General features: G+C 39.5%; 1 protein-coding gene and 1 long non-coding RNA gene across 2 annotated transcripts in view; both read right to left on the reverse strand.

Annotated features, from left to right (window-relative positions):
• LOC149806965 (transmembrane prolyl 4-hydroxylase-like) overlaps positions 1 to 13,022 on the reverse strand; it is an 82,763-nt gene that overhangs the window by 53,803 nt on the left and 15,938 nt on the right. The gene's annotated exons all lie outside the window — the stretch shown is intronic.
• LOC149806966 (uncharacterized) overlaps positions 244 to 13,022 on the reverse strand; it is a 28,449-nt gene continuing 15,670 nt past the window's right edge. The window contains exons 2-3 of the long non-coding RNA XR_016421409.1: positions 3,863 to 3,977; positions 244 to 3,167 (exon numbers count right to left, since the gene is read on the reverse strand). This is a non-coding gene — a long non-coding RNA (uncharacterized LOC149806966). The remainder of the gene's footprint in view (positions 3,168 to 3,862; positions 3,978 to 13,022) is intronic.

Consider the following 13,022-nt stretch of genomic DNA (forward strand, 5'->3'; position numbering starts at 1 on the left):
ACAGATAGAGATGAAATGTTAATGAATCAATATTTGTTTCTGTTTTGCAAAGTTTTCAGTTTACTGAGGTTTATGCAGATGTGGAAAAAGTCCTTTTCTAGTCATTTATGTGATTAAAAAGAGAGAGGGTACGCTTTTATGAGAGTGTCTGTGTTTGTAAGAGTGCACAAAATTAAGAAAGCTATTCTTTTTTGTAAATATATGTATTCAATCAAGAATTATCTTATCAATATCATTCCTTCCGAAAATTACATCACATAAATACAACTGTTCCACACAGAAATACAGCCAACAAGCATCTATTATGAATAATATATGGAAATCATAATACTGAGATGCTGTCTGTTCACCAATATCCATCATTCACTCACCATGGGTCTGCTATCATCTGTTTCCAACAATAAAATCTGAATGTTGGCCTCTGTTTTGCGTTTCTGATGTAAGATAATTAAAATCAGAAGGAACAAAAGTCTGATGCAGTCATATCATCACAATGCTGGTAATCATTCCCATGACTTAGCAATGTAATTTCTGTTATGACTGAATCTTGATGCGTACAAGCATACATTTAGTTTGCATTATGACTGAATCTTGTTGTGTAAAAGCATACATTTACTTTGCATCATGGAAAAGTGAAAATGACTAAAAATAGTACTGTCTTTTTAACTCCTCCATAGTACAAATTACATGTATGCTTTTACACCTCATAATTCAGTCATAACAGAAATTACATTGCTAAATCACGGGAATAATTACCATCACTGTAATATTACTGCATCAAACTTTTGTTCACAGTAAATTGCTATGGCCTATAAAAAGGTACTGTTATATCTAAACACAAGCATAAGAGAAACTATACTGCTGATTTTCAGACCATAAACTGTTCTCCTGTTCACTCAAAAGCACAGCAGTAAATGTAAACCAACACAATTAAAAGTCAGTAACAAGGCAGTCATTTGATACTATTCATATCTGATTGAAAGAGGAAATCAGAAAAATAATACATTTTCAAAAGTATGTAATCTAATTAAAACAATACCTTTTTACATCTAGGAAAGTTGCTGTTGTTGTTGTTGTATGGTTTAATACCATTTTTCAGCACAAGATAGGCTATACATGGCTGCCAGTATAAATGGTGGAGGAAGAACCCTGGGAAAAAACACCAACCCATGAGAAACTACTGGCAAGCTTTCTCACGTATCCACATTAGCCGAGCCTTAGACTCAAACCCACACAGACAGAGGTGAGATAGCAGTGACCCGAAATGGTGAGCGCTTTAGACCACTCGGCCACTCAGGGTCTCCATCTAGGAAAGTGAGAACTACCATCTTAAATATATCAAGATATAAATTTCCATCTTTCTCCTAAAATGTCTGAAGAAGTTGACAAACTAAAGGTAATATGCACAATCCACTCTATTTGAAACTGTTCTCAAGCTAATAAAAAAAAATCAGCTAAAAAGCAATGTTCCATCAGACATCCTGCATCGAAACATATATTTACACAAATAATAGTACCTCATCTTTTTTTTGTTACATTTAACTAAATTTTTTAATTCTCACCACATTGTGTTCATATCCACCCTTCACTGAGTTTTTTATCCATGAACATTTCCTTTGGAATTGACAGATATGTCTGATTGTACCACTCCTTGCAACTGAAGCATTCAGTCATCCTCTCTTTATGGTTGTCAGTCTGCAGATGCAGTAAAGATTTACTTTTGACATTCTATATGTCTCTTTATTTGATTTTACCACGATCTCTTTGTGCGGAAATTCTGCAATATGACTTGTGTAAGCAATCTTCCAAATGTCTCCACATGACGTCTTGGTTATACTTAAGGTCAGTTGGATCTTCTCCTTCGCAAAATGATGCCGTCATCATAGCTACCGCAAACAGTTAACCCCTCCCTTCTGCATCTGACATTTTTTTAATCCTTTTTCTGTGTCATTGCAATTGCTGCTATTTGCATCTGACATTCGCTGAAATATGCTGAGTGGAAGATGCCTTTGAGTCATATACATCTATTTCATAATTACTACTCATTGCATTTGATACTGTCAACCAGTGCAAATTTCCATCATGCAGTATTTGCACAAACTTCCCTTTGCAGATGTCAAACTTAAGTTTGCTTCCTAGTAAGGGATCCTGAAATCTGTTTCTTTAGTTGCCTTGGAGCTGCATTTATGTGGGTATCTATTAACATTCCACCATCTATTTATGTGCGTATCTGTTAACATTCCACCATCTATTTATGTGGGTATCTGTTAACATTCCACCATTTATTTACGTGGGTATCTGTTAACATTCCACCATCTATTTATGTGGGTATCTGTTAACATTCCACCATCTATTTATGTGGGTATCTGTTAACATTCCACCATCTCTTAGTACTGCAAGCTCCTCTGGTTTTAAGGTGATGGACTATGTTTTGCACTGAAGATCTTTGAATTGATGATCTTTTTCTTCCCGTGTCCTTCTTCTTTTTCTTGCTTGGAACATATTCTCTTCATTTTCAGCACTCTGCCAAACAAGCTGCATTATTGTACATTTCACCTATTGATTCACTGCTCATTTCTTTAATTCTCTTGCAAATACCTGCATTATATGAAATTTGCACAACTGGATGGAAACGTCTGGCATGACCTTCTGCACTGCAGCTATTTCATTCTGGTCTTTGTCAATGACTACAATTTTTACTTTCCCTAAATTGTGTATTTGTCCAAACTCACCTATCAGATTTTCAAGTGTCTCCCTTTTTTCATTGGCAATTAAACTGAACCCAACTATGCGCCCCTGACCTTATCCATCTGCGACTATTAATAAATATAAAGGCATTCTCAATTTGTTGACTCTGTACATTCCATTACATTATCAAAACCTCTGGGAACATTTCATATGTCCTTCTCATTTCCCTGTCACAACCAAAAGGCATTCCAAATCTCCAGTCTCTTCTATGTCCTTCTCATTTCCCTGTCACAACCAAAAGGCATTCCAAATCTCCAGTCTCTTCTATGTCCTTCTCATTTCCCTGTCACAACCAAAAGGCATTCCAAATCTCCAGTCTCTTCTATGTCCTTCTCATTTCCCTGTCACAACCAAAAGACATTCCAAATCTCAAGTCTCTTCTGTCTGGACTGATAAGGCTGCATCTGGATCTTCATCACCTAAAAAAGAAAATTGCAAACACAGATGTTGGGGTATTCTGGCATCTAGAAGCTAAGTACAGTGCTAATACAATACAGGGTTAAAGGGATTGGACTACTAATTTATTTCCTATAGAACTTAATGCTAATATATAAAATAAAATAAATTTCTTCACCTGTTTGACATACAAACCACACATGCTTCCATTCAGTTGAGTTTGAGAATTGTTTCAGCCTTGAAAGGCAGATGTTAGGGGTCATGCAAATTAAAACGAAGTGATATGGTTTACATTTTTTAGGTGACTTAGTTGTCTACTTCACCTAGCAGTGTGACCCCTGGATGTTTTTCAGCAGTCTTTTGTGTCTCATGATGCGAAAATGGTGACTGCCCACTCTACACCTAACAGTATAGTGTAGCACCACAAGTCGTTACGCTATTTTGTCAATCGGAATTTAGTACAGGATATCAAAATCAAATTAAATATCTTGTTGTCAACTATAGTACATGGACTGAAGTTTATGAATTGTATAAAGAAAACAATATATTCCATTTACAAAATTGGCTTTAAAAAGAAAGTATCAGGCGAAAAAACTTGTAACAAAAAAAAGAACATTCTTCTGTGTTATCATGCCAATGGAATCATGTAGGAAGAACTGAAGAACACTTTTATAGTGAAGTTTGACAAGCACAAGTGAACAACAGAATAAATTTTTACCAAGTCATCCCAATTCTGCAAGCAATCTCTGTTCATCGGTTTGTGTTCCAAATTCTTCCTATTTCATTTTCTGCCACATGTTGTACAGATCCTTTACAGCGATGAAAGAGGATCCCTGAAGACAAAAATATTGTAATAACTGCAAATGTATCACCTCTATAATAATAATCCAGCTCGTCTCAAATGTATCTACTCAATAATAACCCAGCTTGTCTCAAATGTATCTACTCTATAATAATAATCCAGCTCGTCTCAAATGTATCTACTCTATAATAATAATCCAGCTCGTCTCTAATGTATCTACTCTATAATAATAATCCAGCTTGTCTCAAATGTATCTACTCTATAATAATAATCCAGCTTGTCTCAAATGTATCTACTCTATAATAATAATCCAGCTCGTCTCTAATGTATCTACTCTATAATAATAATCCAGCTCGTTTCTAATGTATCTACTCTATAATAATAATCCAGCTCGTCTCTAATGTATCTACTCTATAATAATAATCCAGCTCATCTCAAATGTATCTACTCTATAATAATAATCCAGCTCATCTCAAATGTATCTACTCTATAATAATAATCCAGCTCATCTCTAATGTATCTACTCTATAATAGTCCAGTTTGTCTCAAATGTATCTACTCTATAATAATAATCCAGCTCGTCTCAAATGTATCTCCTCTATAATAATAATCCAGCTCATCTCTAATGTATCTACTCAATAATAACCCAGCTTGTCTCAAATGTATCTACTCTATAATAATAATCCAGCTCGTCTCTAATGTATCTACTCTATAATAATAATCCAGCTCGTCTCAAATGTATCTCCTCTATAATAATAATCCAGCTCATCTCTAATGTATCTACTCAATAATAACCCAGCTTGTCTCAAATGTATCTACTCTATAATAATAATCCAGCTCGTCTCAAATGTATCTCCTCTATAATAATAATCCAGCTCATCTCTAATGTATCTACTCAATAATAACCCAGCTTGTCTCAAATGTAGCTACTCTATAATAATAATCCAGCTCGTCTCTAATGTATCTACTCTATAATAATAATCCAGCTCGTCTCAAATGTATCTACCCTATAATAATAATCCAGCTCATCTCAGATGACTTTATCTTAAAATTGTGCAAACAGAAAATCGGAAATGATATTAAAATAAATGTCGAAATCTTTTCTTTGCTATCACCATTTATCTCTTAAATTTTAGAATTAAATACTACATGTATTTCTTCAAGCAGCAAATGTGGTGAGAGACTGTGGGTGGGGAGTGGGGTTATAAAAGCATGGAACTAAACATGACTAGGATTACATGTTAGCTATAATTGTATTTTGTAAATGAAATTGTCTAAATAAAGTTCATGGTTTACCTGATTAGGACATTTGTTTTGTAACAGACATGAGTAGTGAAGGGGGATACGTTACGTACAATGGAAATTAGCATTACAGACCCCCTTGGGAACATATACGTAAAATGGAAATTTAACATGGCGAAAAATCATGGGAACATATACGTACAAGGGGAATTAACATGGGAATAAATCGTGGGATACTATACGTACAAGGGGAATTAACATGGGAATAAATCGTGGGATACTATACGTACAAGGGGAATTTAACATGGGAATAAATCATGGGTCACTTTACGTACAAGGGGAATTTAACATGGGATTTTTTTTTTAAATTTTAAAAAAAGGGGTAGGCAATTCAAAGGCTATCTCTTTTCGAGAAATATGGGGGCCCTGAAAAGGGCCTTTGGGTTTTTTCTTCTTCTTCTTTTAACTTCTTAACTTCTTCCACCATCCTCTTATTTTGTCCATCATTCCTTTCTTCTTTTTCTTTTCTGTTTCCGGCAACCAGTCCGGGTGGCCCATGGCCCGGAACTTCTCTTGGATTTTCATCCAGTTTGTGTTCAGTTTTTCTAATTCATCCCTTTTTTTTCTATTTTCTTCTTCTTTTCTTTCCTTTGACCACTTTTCTTTGATCTTCTTGACCTCTTCGGTCAGCACATTCCTCATTAGTTCTTCAGCTTTCTTAAGTTTTTCTAACCCCCACTTCGCGAAACACCAATCTGTCCATTCTACAATGTCTTCTAGAAAGCACCTTGCACTCGTCACATGATCTATCGCTTCTTTTAACTTACCCACTTTGACATACGGTGGGTTAATTAAACCTCTGTTTCTCTTCTCCTCATCCTCTATCATTTCTTTTACAATATTTACGGATAAGTGGAGGCTGGTTACTTGTCTTGAGATGAAGTCTTTTGTCACTGCATACCTCCATTCCTGTTCAACCCTTTCTACTACACTCAATCCATCTACCATCCAATACCAACTTCCCATAAGATCGTTGTATAAAGCTGAAGCTGCTGGCATCTTCTTGTTTGCTTATTCCGTAGAATGGGTTCCAATGGCCAACACTGTTAGTTTTATACTCAAAGCGCGAACGTGAAGGAAAACATCCCCTAAAAACATAAAATTGATCTTACCTAGATCATGACCCAACAACGCGCGGACGTGAAGGAAAACATCCCCTACTTTCTCATTTCATATAATAAAACCCTAACTATACTCTTCACATACGCTAAGAAACCCATAATCTACTATTCACACAAACATACCTGAGCTCTTACAAACACAAACACACAAACACACAAACGCATACCCTCACACTATCTTAAAAAAGAGTTAGTGTTTATATACACACTACTCTACCTACACACATTGGCAAATTGATCGTTATTTCTTTTCTAGAGTATTGGGTAGCCCTGAAAAGGGCTGTTTTTTGAACTCCTGATGCACCTATCTAATGGTTGCACCGTCCTGGCCTGGCGCCACACATGCATCTTCTTCCCCAGTCTTCTTTCACCTTTCTTCTGGGGAGCGCAGAGGGAGGATGATTCGCTTCAACACCCCAATCCTCTGTTTCGGGAATATTGAACGACATCCTCTCTTCTCTTTTCTTTTCCTCTTCTTCCCTCTCTCTTCTCTCCTCCTCTTCCTTCTTTACTCTTGCTTCTTCTACTATAGCCTCCGCTGATAGTTCGTTTACTATGCGCCTGGCATATTCCAGGTGCATCTGGAGTTCTAACAGTTTCACTATTCTGCTATTCATTCTTGTGTTGATCAATCAACAAGGGTAGCTTGACTGCCCAGCGAGTTTCAATTTATACTGAAAGCGCGGACGTGATGGAAAACATCCCCTAAAAACATAAAATTCATCTTACCTAGATCATGACCAAAAAAAACAACAACAACGCGCGGACCTAAAAGAAACACTCACTCACTTTTTTATGCTACCCATCACTATTATAAATTTTTTTATAAATCACTTCAATAGACTATCCACATACTCAAAGCAATCCAATCTAACCCAAAATATACACCTCTAACAGCCAAAAAAACAAACATCATTTTAATCTACTATCCATACCAACTTACTTAACCACTTACTAACACAAACACACAAATACATACACTTCCACTATTAATAAAGAGTTAGTGTTTATTTTCACACTACTCTACCTACACACATTGGCAAATTGATCGTTATTTCTTTTCTAGAGTATTGGGTAGCCCTGAAAAGGGCTGTTTTTTTGTTTGCTATGGCATTCTTTTTTAGTTTCTAAGAATGCGATGTCCTCTGAGGATAGACTTTCTGGCGATAGGTCTGCTTCTTCGGAAAGAGAAGAAGAACTCTTTGGTGTCGATACGACAATCGACAAAGCCTCTGTCAGGTTCAGGTTGCTGCTGCTGCTGCTGCTGCTGTTGCTGTTGTTGCTGCTGTCTCTGAAGTCTGTACTTCTCTGTCCATTCTTCTTTCTCCCTGTTCATTTCTTCTCTGAAGAGCTCTTCTACCAGGTCTTCAGTGACTTTTAACATTCTCACATTCTCTATTTCTTCTGGCTTCGGTATCAGACTGTGTCTGACCCTATGCAAATTCACGTAGGCTTCGTTGAGCTTAGCTAGTTTGGAGCACATCTTCGTAGAAGGATGAGTCGACAATGGATGGTTAGACTGGAAACAACCCCGGTTCTTAAAGTCAAAGCGCGGACGTGAAGGAAAACATCCCCCACACGGTTTTCGAGCCGCAACGTTTAGTGAGTGTCATGAGAGGGATAGTAAGAAATCAAAGAGCATCAATCCAACATTCTTCTAGCTAAACAAAAGACAAAGACATTTTTTCAAAACACAACATTTTTTATTCAAAAATCACTTAACACTAAACAACAACATTTCTAACATTTTTTAACAATAATCCAACACTATAACATCAAACAATTTTTTTTCAAAACACAAACATTTTTTTCTCAATAGACAATCTACTTTGAACAGGGCTGACAACGTTGTGAATGAAATTGTGATTTCCACTGTTGGAAATCATTAGGCCATTGATGGACACTACGTTTCCTAGCTTGAGACGAAAGATAAGCATAATGGTCACAAAACCATCGATCTACTTTCACATCGTTTCTAGCAGAAGAACGAGGATCAAAATGAGTCACTAAATGTTCTAAGGAATAGCCCAGGCTGCGATGATGCAGAAAATACACACAGTACTGTCCACACACCAAGGAATCTGTGCCTTGTAATTTCACGTTATTGAATCGGGTGGTTTGAGCATTTCTTCTCATAAAGTCGATGATATCGTCTTCCAAAGGGGGCAATCCGTACGAATCGAAATATTCCACACATCCTTCTTGAGGAAAGTAGACGGCTACCCAGTGGGTTCCTGGGAGATGACTGTCGTCCGTGTTGATCACGTAAGCTTGATGGTCTTTAGGTTTGCGATGAGGGAGTTCATCTTTAGCACAGACGACAGGATTCCAAGAAGCTGTATATGAACTGTGGTTCAAAAGGTAATAAAGTTCCCAGGTATCCATTGATTTGTGTGTGTTTTTTTCTTCTTCTTCACAGGTAATAATAAGTCGTCAATTCGATCCTGACATTTTGCTTGAAAATGTCTGACGAATAAACGGTTATTCGTTCTGTTTCCTCACTCTGATTCAGGAGAGCTTCGATACGATGGATCTCTTGAGTGGTTAATGGTGGACAAGAATGTTCACGCAAGTCTTTATACCACTGGTGCAACACGTCTTTGTTCGAGATGAGACTCCAAGCTTCATCCAGATACTCGTCCAATTTTTCTTCTTGACTCAACATCAGGCATTTATCGTGTTGAATTTGACTGGGATGATCGTTTTGACATCCATAGCAATTTTTCTTGATCAATTCCGTCATTTTGTCGACCAAGTGTTTGGCAAAACAGGAGACTAAATGGGCTTCTTGTTCTGGCCATCTTGACTTCATCATGATCACTTCTTCTTTTTCCACGGTCTCCTTACATTCCATGTCTAAAGTTTCTCCACTAGGTAAAGAGGGATAAGTCTTCCATGACTTCTAATAGTCTAGAATGACTTCTCTCAAACTGTTGATTTCTATCGTATTATCAAATTCTGCATACAGGATGACGTTCAACGTTACATCATCATCACCGATTCTGTTTCCAAACTGAATTTCCACACGAATCTGGCCGGATTTTATAGGGTGGAAATGTCCCTCGTCGCTGCCTTGGTCTGGAGTGAAATCGAAAGCCCACAAAGCATAGCCTCCGTCATAATCGTCGTACGTAATGCCGTGACTGGTGTTGGTTCCTAACTGTCCCGTGGCTTCGTACAGGGACAAGTACGATCTCAAGTAATTCTTCTTCTCAAAGTCGGGTTCGAAAGGTCGGGTACACAAGGTCTTGCCATCGCGACTGACTTCGATTTTCTTCACGTTGAAGTGATGAAAGTTGAAAGGATTTTTAGTGAAGGCTCCATTGAAGGCTTCATTCGAGACCATGCCAACGATCAAACGTTTGGGTAGCTGTCCTTGGAACAGATGATCTTCGATCATGGATCGCTGTCCCTTGGGAATGGTGAAAGTTTTCACTTCCACGCGTCGTATGGGATACTTGGCGGTCGTTCTGCTTAACGTCTGACTGATGTCGTTACCTGCTTTAGGTAACACTTCCACACGGCGTACGTAGAGTCTGGCTTCTTCGATTTTGGTTTTGTAACCGTCACTGTCAGCTATTAAATGGAAAGCGGTACTGCTACGATTCAGTCTCAGGCGAACATCCACCCCGTTCAGCAAATATTTTTCTTGCAACCACATGTCCAAATGCAAACGATCCATCAGTTCTAAACTTTGGTTGACACCCATGATTCTCTTTCTTCGTTCTACAAATCCCTCATTGGTGGTTGTTTTTGATTTGGGGTCAGCTTCAAGAGTTGTTTTATCAAATTCGTCCGCTTCGTCAGGTTCCCATAGCACGCAAGCATTGAGATGAGTATCCTTGGCATCTATTCCGTACGTCAAGAGATTTTCCAGGTACGCTCAGTAAGGGTAAGTATCCATGCTGCTGCTGACCAGTTTGTTATTCAAGTACAAGTCCACTGAGCTGAACAAAGAATGCATAAAATTGTTGACGGGAGCTACTGGCTCAGTGTCTATATCATTTCCACCCTTATCTTGAACTTTGACTTTCAAGTACAAGTAACTGCTATTCAAATCGATGTAATCTTCGGGCTGTCCTTTGATTTCAAACTCGATGGGAGCGGAATCGGCCAATGAGGAGACGGGATGAAATTCCACCCATTGGGATTCTTGCATCGTCATCATGGTGGGGGGCATGGCAAACAGATCCAGTTCCGTCTTGGAACAGGCGCAAGACTCTCGGTGCATCATTTTGTTTTTGTTGCTGTGTCTCAATAATCGAAAACGTCTAAGTCTCGAACGGTTCTTCTTTTCTTGGCCTTTCTAGCTTGAAGTCTGGTGAAAGGGTGTTTTCTTCTTCGTCGTCTCTTTCTGCCTTGTCCTTGCTGAATGCCTGATTCGGTAGCATGCAGGGCATTTATAGGTGTGTCTCGTCGGCCCAAAATGTCTTTGCCCGTTTGCAGCAAGACATTTTTGCCTGCCCTCATGAAGGCTTCTTTAGGGTTTTGTTTGTCGATGATGACATTTTGGAGAAATTCTTTGCCTTGCGTCAGTGCCGCATCTTTCAAGGCGTGCAATCCGCGTGTCACCATCGGTTTCAACACCGGGGCCACCGAACGAAAGGCCGATTTTAACATATCTCCTAAACCGTGTCCTCGCTGTCGAACAACCCCTCGGTACACTGGATACATGACTTACTTACGAGTCGTGAGAAAACCGTTTTCGAAAATGGAGTTTCACCGTGACTTTTCCTTTGGTGAATGGAATATTTTGTCCCAAATCTCCTTTTATAGCAATGTTGACCGTGTCCAAATACGACTTGCTGACCGGTAAATAGTGAGGATGGACAAATTCGCGGTGAACGTGGTAAGTGTTTCCACCTTCCTGGTCACTGGTTGTGGTACTATCCACTTTGAAAGGAATGACACGCAGTAACGGTACGGAGGTGTGTCCCACCACGTTATACTCCACCACATCGGAGTACACGAACATCAAATTCAGTCCTTGGTTCAGTTCTACCGGTTTTCCAAAAGCTTTGTAAAAATCCATATTATTGTTGATCTTGGGGCTCATATTGTTTGCGACCAATGTTGAATGTCCACCCAAAATTTCAAACAAACTACCATTGAACCTGAAGGACACCAGTTGAGTATCCTGAAATTTCATCAGTAAGCGACGAGCCACTTTATGGTACTCCAGGGTGACACTTTTTTTGATTCTGTTCAGGGCTTTGGCAAAGGCGAACTCGAACCTGTCCGCAATAGTGTCCACCAAATGTTGGCCACTAAAATAAAACCCTGCCGGAATTTTGAAGGTGTAGATTTTGAAGGGTGGATTGCTGGCTTGTTTTGTGTCCCCTGAAAACCCGATGTCAGTCATGGCTTCTTGTAATTGTTGGTTCAGGATTTTGACCTCAAAAGTGTTTTGCTTTTCGGTGATGTTTTGGATTTGTGTAGGGTGAATCATTTCTACTAAAGCCACTTCCCAATGGGCTTCGTGATCTAAGGGGATGGCCTGAGGTAATTTAGCCGTGTAACAGCACAACGTGTTATTGGGAAACACCTCCATGGAACTGTCACTGGGTAAGGTTAAGTAAAATTGGTTTTGGTGACTCATAATTCCAGAGTTCTGTGGTTGTCCGAGGGGATATTACTGGACGTCAGAGGCGTGTCTCCGCCCAAAATGGGGTTCTGGTTGTGGTTGTTGGAGTGGTGACTGGCACTGGCACTGGACACAACGTTTCCGTTCGAGGAGAATTTCAGGGAGGGATTAGGAAGCAGGTAACCGATGCAACTGCTCAATAAAATGGTCCACAATTGTTTGTCTCCTTGTTGCAAACTCAAATTGGCAATGGCTGCCCCGATGACACAATACACCACGAAGATTTGGCAGAAAAAGACGATTTGCGTTTTAGGCACACGTTCTCCACACCACACCCACAAGGGTTGTTTTTGTAAATCTTGCACAGAAGAACTAGGGGAAGAAGGAGTGGTCGACGTAGCTGCGTCTGCTGAGTGAAAGGGCATGATGGTCACTTCTTCTTTTTATAGTCGATGACTTGCGAAGCGTCGATCCAAGAATCGAAACTGGGTGGATATCCTTTCCAACGTACTTTGACTTCTTTGACACGTCGTTTGCCCACTTTACGGGTTCTGCGTTCGAGAATGCTTTCGATGTCGTACACGTCGTCTTCTTTTTTGGTGACACGTTGTAACTCGGGCAAATAAAACGTTCCTTTGAGCACTTCTCCGTTCATGTCTTCCAATTTATAGACGGCAGGATGACGGCCATGCACTCGTCCAGTGACGCGAAACAGTTCGGTCGTCCAGTTAGGTAAGTAACCTTTGTCGAAAGTGCGTTTGGTTTTGCCAATGCGCACCCAATCTCCTACGGTCAACTCTCCACTTTTCTTGGGGACAGCCCTCGTCGGGGACGTACCGAACAGGCGCTCGAACACCAGCACTTCATTGTCGGGAGTCACGTCTTGCGGGGCACGTCCGATGCTTCGATGGTAAGATTGGTTGTACGCTTGCACCAGGTGCGGTAAGATGTCGATGTACTTCAGAGTGTGGTGATGCGTAAAATATTTCCACATGCGTTCTTTCAAAGTGCGTTGAAAACGTTCCACGATGCTGGCTTTGGTTTCGGGATTCTCGGTGGTAAAAAAATG

This window comes from Sinohyriopsis cumingii, chromosome 1, assembly GCF_028554795.1.
Source record: "Sinohyriopsis cumingii isolate HCF-2022 chromosome 1, ASM2855479v2, whole genome shotgun sequence".
Taxonomy (NCBI): domain Eukaryota; kingdom Metazoa; phylum Mollusca; class Bivalvia; order Unionida; family Unionidae; genus Sinohyriopsis; species Sinohyriopsis cumingii.